Source organism: Orussus abietinus, unplaced genomic scaffold (assembly GCF_000612105.2).
Source record: "Orussus abietinus isolate OABI.00-Male unplaced genomic scaffold, Oabi_2.0 scaffold27, whole genome shotgun sequence".
NCBI classification, from domain to species: domain Eukaryota; kingdom Metazoa; phylum Arthropoda; class Insecta; order Hymenoptera; family Orussidae; genus Orussus; species Orussus abietinus.
Genome location: NW_019394254.1, coordinates 99,595 through 110,330, shown reverse-complemented (window position 1 = coordinate 110,330; position 10,736 = coordinate 99,595).

Here is a 10,736-nt window from a genome sequence, read left to right as displayed (position 1 = left end):
ATTTCATCGAAATCGAGACCGTTTCGATCGACCCGCAGCGGCGACGTTCTTCCGAAAGTTTCGGATGAAGGAACGGAGAAACGCTCGGAGAGAACACAACGAGCGAGAAACCGGACGGAAAAGCGTCGGGGCGTCGGGGCGTCGGGGCGTCGGGGCGTCGGGGCGTCGGGGCGTCGGAGAGAAGACGCGTCCCGAGCAGTCCCGGGCAGTCCCGGGGCCGGTTTCGGGCAGATGGCGTTCGCGGTCGTGATTGCAGCTGCTCGAAGGAACACCTGCCGTCCTCGCCTCTCTCTCCGCGCGTGCGTGTCTACGCGCCCGGAGAAAATCACCGCCTCCTTCCGACGACTTCTCCTTTCCCGCTTCGTCGGTGAAGCACCTGCGAGAGGGAATGCCGACCAGTGGGGTTCGATGGCGCGCGATCGGACCGCTCGGACGCCCTCGACGCCAGTTGGCGGCGGCGACGGTGGCGGCGGCGGTGGCGGCGGCGAGACGCCAGTTGGCGGCAGTCGGCGCGGCGTGCCCGACCCCTCCTAACGTCTCGTCTCCGCGCGATGCCTTTACGATACTTTAATCGGCCGTAACGGCGGCGGCCTCTACGGGCACGGGGAGGGCACGTCGGACGGATCCGCACGCGGATCCGGCCGCGAGTTGGACGCGGGTCGGCCTCGGGTCGGGTAAATCTGGGTTAGTCGGGTCGGTATCGACTCGCTCGCGGCGGAATTAGCATGGAGGCGCTTCGAGGACGCGCGTCCCCGTCTGCCGGCGCCTTTATTGGGAATGATTTATGGAGGGCGGGATACGTCTCGCGCGGAGACCCGAGGGGAGGCATCGCGTCGATGAAATTCTGAATACCGGAGGATGCTCTTCCCGGGAGGGGCCCGCGCGGGATAAATAATTTTCCGTTCCGGGGACCGACGGCCCGGACGGATCCGGACCGGTTAAGTAAGGTCTATAGGCCCTTCCGGAAGACCGCGTCGCGGACGGAATCGCGGGGGCCGCTCCTTCGCGAGCTCGCGCCTACTCTTTGATTGCGGCGCGGACGCATCTATCCGGCCGAGTTGGAGTGTTTGCCGTCCACTCGAGCGCAGACCTCGCGGCCGGTGTTGTATTTGAATATTGCCGTCTCTAGCCCCCGCGCTCGCGGAATGGACCGTGGACGAGTCGAGCTGGAATCGCGGAAGACGAAGGGAGAACCGCGGTCCCGACCGCTCTCGAGAAATCCGCCGCGGGTCGTCGCGCCGGCAAGAGCGGTCTTTGGCGCTTTTACCTTTAATTGCGGCTTAATGCGACGAGTCGGACTAAAAGGCTATCCTCGTACCCGGGGGTCCTCGAGGGAGGGGCGATAGGAGAGCCGAGGGGGCTCACGCGACGCGAATCGGAAGGGAGCCGAAGGGAACTCCCTTTCCGCCGGGGCGATCGCGAGACCGGCCGATAATCATTGGCATCGACGTGCCGGCGCGGAGGAAACGCGCGGCGGACCGGTCCAGCAATATCGGGATGAGTTATTGTTCGGGGCGCACAATGCACTCACATATGGAATGAAGCTCGGAAATTGATACAAAATACCCCGGGCGATTTCCAAAGGCTTTATCAACTTTTGCGCAATGAAAGGGGCACGCCGCGCCCGGCCCTGAAGAGTAGCCGGCTTTTCGAGGGCCTCTCTGGGGAAAAACGACCCCGTTGGTTTGCGCGCCAAATGATACGCGCCTATCGATTGGACCTCGGCACCGTTCGGCAAGGGTTGCGGCAAATTTCGCAAAATCCTCCCCGATGGGGTTTCGTCCGCGATGACGCGGGGCGAGGGAGAGTCGACGGGGTAATTATCAGAGAAACGCCCGGTGGTATCGAAAGGGGAGGCAACTCTTTCCTCAGGGGACGAGCGACTCGCGCTCGAAACGGTCGTTAAAGAATGCCACGCGTTTACCGTCGGCTGGAGGTTCGTCCTCGCGCCGATAATTGGCGGACCGACATGGATATCTTTCGGCCGCGGCGGTCCAATTTGCCCGGCGATCCAATTTAGCCGAACTGGCCGTAAACGTGGCCAGCCGATCGGGAGGCGCCCGTGGACTCGGCCAGGAGTCGTCGATTCGACGGGCAGCCCGAGCAGCCCGAGCAGCCCGGGTACCCCGGGTACCCCGGGTACCTCGGGCCCCTCGCTGCCGAGTCCGAGTCGACTTGGAATCGAATGCAAATACCGCCACCCGTCCCCGAGTGGACCAGCGCGCGTTTGCCGACTCCTCGAGGACCCGGAGAGCGTTCCCCCTCGCGAGGTCCCCGAGCTCCCCGGGGTCTCTCGTTATTATTCCAGCTTCGGATCAAACGGAATCGCTTCCCGCCGAACGATCGACCGGGTTCGAGTCGCGAGCCGCCCGGAACGAGTGGGAAGCATCGGTCAAGGCCGACTCGCGAGGGGGACGGTTTCATTCCGCCCTCTCTTTACGTCCGAGAAAAGATCCCCGTTCGCGAAGTACCCGGGATGGGTCGTTACCGCCATCGTAAGTCGCCGACTCCTTCCTCCGTTCCTTCCTTCGTTCCTTCCTCGAGCCGACCGGAAATCGGAAGCACCACGGCGGAGGTCAAAGCCCCCCGCCGAGGCTCGGGCAGCGGACGAATCCGCGTCTGACCGGAGAGTCGCCCTGGAAAATCTTCCAATTTCGAAGAAACGAATCGCGCCCGAGAGTCCGATTTATCGTCAGGTTTCCCGTAGAGCCTGATTATGCGGTAAACCGTCGGTCCACCGATGCGTCGTCGCGTCAGGAAGTTCGGCATCTTCCGTTGTTTCGCCTGAACCGGGAGGTTGATATCGGGGGAACGTGACGCTACATTAAACCCCGCGGTGGTGGCGGTGGCAGCCGCATCCAATTACTTGAGCGAAAATGGTTGAATCGAAAAGTTATGCATCATCGAGTAGCGTCCGCGGATTGAATTCCAATTAACATGGATTTTATTAAAATTCGATCGATTACGCGCGAGCGCCGAGTATCGGGAAAACGAATTTCCATGCCGGGCGTATCATCCGACTATTTCGCTCAGATTTTGACATCGACCAGAACGCTCGCGTTCACGAATCGAAGGAAAACCTAATCCCCGCAGTTCTTCCCAGTTTATGAATATTAATTAATTCCGTGGCGTCCGCTCGTGGAATCGGATCGGGCGGAATCAAGTCGTTCCGTTTCCTCGTCGTCTCGTCGTCGCTAGAGGTGAACAAGCGCGGGAGGAGTCGTCGAAATTTCCCGGAATATTGCAGCCCGAGGACTTTCGGATTACTTTTGGAAGCCCCCTTTTTTCGGCGCCACGGAAGCGGTTCCATTTTTTGGCCGAAAGGAGAAGAGCAGGTCGACCGGTTCATCCGTTTCAAGATCTCGCTTCTCTCTTCCCCTCCCCCGGGGGGGCCGATCGGCCAAACGAGACGCGCTCGCGAACCGTAGGTGGCTCGATCGAGAGCAATTCCGGCTCGCTCGCGACTCGGCCGATCCGCGTTGCCCCGCGAGTCACCGGCGCGAGTTCGCGAGAGAGCTTAACCCGCCTCCGAGTCTTTGAGTCTTTGAGACGCGCCCGCCGTGGGAGTATTCAATTTGCATGTTATTCAGCGACGCGTACATCTCCATCCCGACTTCCTTCCTTCCTTCCTTCCATCCTTTCTTCCTTCCGAAGGAGATGCCGGGGCTCTCTTTCCCGCTCTTCCCTTTAGGATGCGACCGTATTTGCTCTTCCGTCCGCGGGACCTGGGAATATCGTTCGAGAGACGATCGACCATTTCCGCGAAAACGGCCGAGGACGCCGTTCCTTGCCGGGGCCAAAATTCATTTTCCCTCTTGCTCGCGCTAACGGGCCGCCGCGGCTCGGCGGCGTTGCTGCGGTGCTCGGGTCGGAGGGAACGACTCCCAGGGCGACCCTTCGTTAGCTCGAGCTCACCGGGAGGAACGAGCCCTACGCGTTCCCCTCCGGGACGAGCGGGGCCCCACCGGCACTTTTCTTTTCCGGGGAAAGAGCCCGGCAACACGGATGTAGATCAGCCCGTCGAGTATTCATGCGACTTTAATTACCGGAACAAAGTTTTCGCCCGATTGGAAAAGTTTCGACGCCGCTTGCATACCCGATCGTCGAAGGCCCGAGGGCCGGCCCTCCGTGACGTCGTCTTTGATCGAGTTATCTGTCATTGACGATTCATAGTCGAGTCTCCGGGATACGCGGAGCGGATTAAAATGCGGCCAACTTTAAATTGACTCGGCCGGGGCGACGCCGAGAAGGGATCCGAGAGATCCGAGCGCGGGACGCGAGGCGTCTTCGACGCTCCGACGCCTCCCAAAAATTCCTTGAAAATTCGATCGGCCCGCCTCCGCGAAAGGGACGTTGGTCCGGGCGATCTTTTCGACGGGAGAAGCGTTCCTCTCTTCGAGGAAAGTCGCGCGCCGGCTCACCTTCGACGCCGGCCGTCGTCTGCTTTGGACAGGTAATCTTCCGAAAGGAGACGGGACGCCTCGCATCTAGCGAAACTTGCCTCGGCCATCTCGACGGCGGGACGCCCCTCGAAGGTGTCCCTTAGTCGACGAGCAGCTCCAGGAGATACCTGGAAAACTTTCGCTCCGTCTTCTCCCGTGGTCCCGGCCGGCCGCAACGCCTCCGCTGCCCCGGAGACCGGATACCGCAGGGTACGCAGCTCTCGCAAGTTTGCGGGGACCGTTCCCCGTTGCCCCGTTGCCTCGTCGACCCGGGGACCGCCCTCGTCATCCGACGAGCCGGTGCATCCGGCCATTGCCGCGATCGACTCGAGTCCCCGAGACGTCCCGCTCGATCGTCGGCCGCTCGTCAGCAGGACGTGGATCCCCACGAAACGGGGTCGGCGAGCCGTGACCGAGACTTCCGGTCGCACGCCCCGAGCACGCACCGCCACGGGAAACCGACCGAGTCGAGGAAGGAACGTCTCCCGCCGAGTTTACTCGACTCCCGTCTCGAGGCGGCCCGGAGAGGCGCCTCTTAGCCGGAAGTTAAGCGGTCGCTAAACACCGGAAGCGCTGACTCGTCTCCGGACTCTTTCCACTCGGAAGACGCCGGGCGAATCTCTTCGTCACCTTTGTCCGGGCCGAGCGGTAATCGAGTGCCGGCGGGCCAAGGAGCGACCCCCTCGCAAGGCCGTTAAAACTCGGAGTCCCGGATCCCCGAACTCGGTCGGGGTCTCCGATAAAAACCGATTTTTTCCCTAGGTTCCCTCTAGGTGCCAGGAGTCCGCGGCCCCGTCGGAGTAACGCGACGATAACTGCTTTGACAACTTTTTCAATCGCTTTATGGGCACGACCGGGGAATTGGTTCGTTTCGGAACGAGCCGGCTATGATAAGAACGAGCTGCGCTGGACCAAGGCCAATGCTGGACGAGCGTGCCATAAAACAATTGCAAAAGTTGGCAAACGCACCCCTGGCGGAGCGGATCGCGGAATTAGGAAGATCCGGCCGACGCGGCGCGCCCTGAAATATGCAGGGCGCGGTCCCGGAGTCGGGAGGGGGCCTTTCTTCCGGGACGCCCGACGCCCGACGCCGTCAAAGACCTCCGCTGCGGACGCGAGTATCGCCTTTAATGCCCGGAGAGGAGCGGCTCGTTTAACGAAACGAGCCCTGAAAAGACGAGGCTCCGAGAGTTTACCCGGGAGAGAGAGGAGTGCCCGGAGTAGCCGCGAGTGGCTCGGGACTCGCGATTAAACTTTCACGGGTCGAAGGGCCTCCCGATCTTTCGCCCGCGAGCCCGTCGGAGGCCTCCAGGTGTCTCGGAACCGCCGTTCCCGTTCCGCCCGGCATAAAACCTGCCATTTTTCTCCCGGCAAAGTGGTCCCTCCGCGTCCCGGTCGATCGGGAAACTCCGCGGTGGACTCGAAACTTTTACCCTTGCCTCGTCCGCCTTCGATTTTACCGGGACGACGAGGGTCGCGAGAAAAATATGCCGGCCGAGGGAAATGAAATCGGTCGGGACCTCGAGGGCTGGCACGAAAGGGCATCCTCTGCCGCGCGCGCATCGGCTCGCATCGACAAGAGGCCGGTCGACGAAAGGGCTCGCTTTATGCGGATCCTCGGAAAGGAAAGATCGGGTGTTTTTCTCGTCCCTGCGCGCCGACCTTTCCGCCCTCCGCCCTTGGGCGAGAACGGTTGATCCTAGGGGCGGGCGGAGCAGTCGACAAAATTTCGACTTCGACGGAGAGCGGGACATTTGCGACGAGAAAATTAATCGACCCGCGCCCTTCCCCGGGAAAGAACAGGGCCCCCGTCCGACGTTCGGCCCGAAGCGTCGAAAAGCGAATTAAAGAAACAGCGGCGAGCTTTCTCGACTCTCAATTTTTCATCAGCTGGAGCCGGCAACGAGGCTGCGAATCCGAGCCCGGTAATCCCTTTCGCGGCGCGGCCCGGGGCGGCTCGTTCCCCGGGATGGAGCCGAAGCAACGTCGGCAGGAAACCGGACTTCTTTACGACCGGCGGGGACCCGGATCGAGGCTTCCGGGGCCTTCGAAATCCACGAGGGACGTTCCCGGATCCCCGACTCGCCCCGATAACGGCGCGACCGACGGCCGGGGACGCGATTAAAAGTACCCAATCAACGGTAAAGCGAACTCGCGGTGGCCGCCGAAAAAGTATCTTACCCCCGGCCCGGTCGGGGTTGGGTGGGCGGCCCAACCCTTATACACCGGAACCTCGTTAAACTTCCATCGGTTCGCGGGCCTCCCTTTCCATTGTCGGCGGCCGATACGGCCCCGGGTGGCAAGAAGAGCCGAGTTTCCTTCCGGATGTCGAAAACCTCCCCTTTTATCTCCGGGCCAATTCCGGCTCTTCTTCCCGTCAACTTCTTCTCGAGTCCCTTCGCGCCCCGCGAGGCGGCGGGAGGGGCGGGAAAAAAGGAGGCGGGCCACGAGTTTCGCGGTTTATTGAAAAGCCGCGCCGAGAGGCACCCCCTACCCCTCGTTTCCCCGTTTCGCCGTTCCTCCGTTCCTCCGTTCCTTCGTTCTTATCGCGTGACCGGAACTCGAATCGAAGGAGTCGGGGCTGGCCGACCGAATTCGGGAAGGGACTCGGGGCAAGCCGCCAAAAGGGAGGGCCCTTCGCTCTCCTCGACAAAGGCGAACGCGGGTCTCGCCAGGAGGCGATCTCGTTCTCGCTCGCGACTAAGTAATTAGATCCCGGCGTCTTATCGCCGAGTCCTCCGTAATGGTGGATAATGGTGCAGGCGGATAATGCACCCGTTGTATCGCGCAGGAACGCAGAGCGGGGGGACGAGCGGGCCAAAGGGACAAAGAGGGAGAGAGGAACGGTACATTTGACGTCCGCGGAGGAAGAGCGAGGGTGCCGACACCGGCGAGTACTAATTGGAGAAGTTGGCGATACCCGCGCGCGTTCTGGTTCCGTTAACCTTGATAAATAGAACGAGTTTCGTGCAACGTGTTGCTTCGCGTTGGCCGTCTCGTTATGCCGGCGCTAAGAGCACCGGCCGCCGGCAGGAAACTTTGCCGAGACCCAACGCGGTCCCGACTACCTCCGAGTCTTCGACCTCGGCGGAAAACGCGCTCGGAACGGACCCCTCGCGACCGCGGAGGGGACCGGGCAAGGGCGTAACGACGTTCCGACTCGATCGCCGGAGTCCCGGTCGAGACCCCGAAGGGGAAAACGGACTCGCCCCTCGCGCGGACCGGGCTGCGTTATTCATGGCCGAAACCCCGGCGGATCGTCCCCTTTGCAGCCGCCGGCTACAATTTCTTGTACACACACGAGGCAGCGAACCGCAGCCGCCCACTCGCGGGATAATTGCGCGCGAGCGGCGTCCTCCTCGAACCACGAAGCGCTCGCGACGACGAAATTCTCCCTTCGAGTGGAGACAACTTCCGAGCCCGTTCCCGTCGCGAAGCGGGCGGAATCGCGCGAGACCGGTCCGATTCCCGGTTGGACGGGAGTCGGCGCGAAGGGAATTCTTCGACCGTTCCGAACGACCGGCTCCCGCGACGTGTCTTCCTTCCTTTCCGCCGCGGAGGCGAGTCCTCCCTTGTGGGATCCGTCCCCCTGGCGGTTCGGGAGCGGCGGGCGGCGCAAACGCCGTTTCCAGTGTTTTGCTTGCATCCCCAATATTTAACCGATCGCGTAATCCGAGTCATGGCAGGGGGCAAATCTTGCCGTCCGTTTGTCCCGGCCGTCCGATAACGAACGTCCGTAAATCACGCGCGAATAGGGCGAGAGCCTGAAATAGGGGAAAACGTGACGCTCGGTTGGTTGGTTCTCCGTCCCCTGCGTCGGGCCGGGGCGGGTCCCTGCGTTCGACGCGGTCAAAGTCGGGCGTTTTCGGTCCTCCGGTGAAATTCGAGAAAAGGTGCTCGCGATCCAACCCGCGCGCGGCGCAAAGGTCCCGATTCTCCGTCTCCGCGAGCGTTCCCCGGACGAATCGAGGGGTCGGACTTGGAGGCACGCCAGGGTCGCGGGCCGGCCGCCGTCTCGTCCAAAGTCCTAGTAGGGAATTCCCGAGATTTGCGAGTTAGAAAAATGCCGGGGGAAAGTTACAAAGCTACCTCGCGGCAGCGCGATAACTCCCGTCCATGGCGTCGGTTGTGTTTCCGCCCTCACGCCGATGAATAAAAATGAAATGCTAACGAGGGCGCGGACGGACAGGAGGAGCGCGACGGTCCTCCTCCTCGGTCGCGAACGGAGACGCTCTCTTAATTAATATTCAGCGATTCGCTTTTTCAAATGGAACCACTTAGCGCGCTGGCTTCCCCTACCGCGGAGGGCGCGGCCGGGACCCTCTAGGGCCGAGCTACTCCACTTGGCCCTGGGGATAGACTCGTGCCTCCTCGATTCCCGAGCATTAATCCTCCTCCCCTCTCCTCCCTTTCGGTTCGACCTCGGACAAAGAGCCCGGACGCATCTCGGGTCCAAGGGGACCTTGCGCGCTCGATTCGCGTCTCTCCGGGAGCCGATCCATCGGCACCGACTCGGAAAGAGAAACGCGAACTCGGACGTTTTCCCCCGGGACCGACGGAATCGCGAAGGATTCCGTCCGGCGTCGAGAGCAGCCTCGGAGGTATTAACCGGCGAGAACCCCGCGGGCAGACGGAAAGGCGGTAAATAACCACGGGCATCTTTTTGTTCGGAGGAGCGATTAAATCTGCTCGCGTTGCGCCCGTGGCCGTTAAAAGTGTGCGCGGGTATTTTTCGCGACGTCCTACGTCGTCGTCGGCACGGTTATTCTCATATTTCACCGAGGACGTTTAGTTTTATTCTGCCCGGTTCTACCGCCGGATATCTAACCGCATAAATTGGCTAAAAAGCCGTCCGTTCGTTCGACCGTGCGAAAAACCCCCTGCAATTAACGATACACGCTTTGATGGACGCCGTCTAATAATTTCGCGCTTTCGAAGCATCGATCGTCCGCGCTAACGAACGAAACGACCGAAGCGTAAACTGCGAGACAAACGACTAAATAAAACCAATGGCCAAGTCGTTTCGACCCCTCTTCGTGAGACGCTCCTAGGAATGCAAACTCAAGAATTAATCTGGACGAGGCGCGAAAAGGAAAGGGCTCCAGGAAAATGCGCGAGTCGAGGTGACAATTTTAGCGGAACCGTGCGCGGGAGACGATTGTCAAAAGTGGCCGGAACACCGGGCCGACTTCGCGACGACTCATCCCCGCGGAAGGGGTTGGACGAATCGACTCCCGAGGGCTGCGATTACACCCGCAGCTGAGTCACGATGCCCGCTGTCACGTTTCGGGGCTAATTCGCGCATAATTATTGGCCTTTCCGGTGGTTATCGGGGGCAACTGCTCGGGTACGTCGCGGCGCTCCCAACTACTTGGTGCGAATCCAAAGCCCAGCTCCTCGAGTCTCCCGGGGCCAGAGGCCACGGGCTGCCTATTATCAAGAGCAATTACAGCCTCCGAAGGATTCGACTCGTTCGGGGGTCGGGGCTGTTGGCGTTCCCGGCAGATGACCGAGGAAACGAGAGTTTCGGAGATGTCTGCCTTCCCGGAGGTGGGAAAGAATTAATTCCGTCCATTTCCTAGGAAAACCCAGCCGTCGGTCACCTCGGTGAGCGGTCGGGGGGAAGGAGGTCGAGTTTCCAGGAGGAAACGTCACGTCGCCGAGTTTCCCGGAGAGGATCCGCGTCAAAGTTTCCTCGATAGCGGCAGATAACGGTCAATGGGCGCCGATGGCGGAAACGGTGGTCAGCGGCGACCAGCGTTGACAAAGGCGATCGATGGCGACCGATGGCCACCGATGGCCACCGACGTCGCTCGAGGTGTTGGAAATCGAATTTTCGGAAATTTCGCTTCTGGAAGCCGCGGGGCGGCCGGGGATGCGGGAATCGAAGGCCCTCGTGGGGCCCTCGCGGGACCCTCGCGCTTCAAAGGACTTTTATCGGGACCTCGCTCGTTCCCATTAGAGCGAAACAATTCGCCCCTCGAGTGGTGCCGTCGACAGGTGGAACGGGGCGACTTCTCAATGGCGCCCGAAACGCACCCCTTGGACTCCGCTCGATCGCTTTTCCTCTTTGGCCTCGCGCGACCCCCTTCCCATTAAGATTAGCGGACTAATGGCTCCGCGCCCTCGCGCGTCCCGACCTTCCGTTTACCCGTTTACTCGTATTTACTCGCCGAGCGAGTAAAACGACTCTTGGTGGCAACGGGCATCACGCGAAACCCAGAGACGAGCCCGTCCTTTGTCCACGGAAACGGAGGGATCTTGGCTCAAATCGGCACGATCGGACCCTCGATA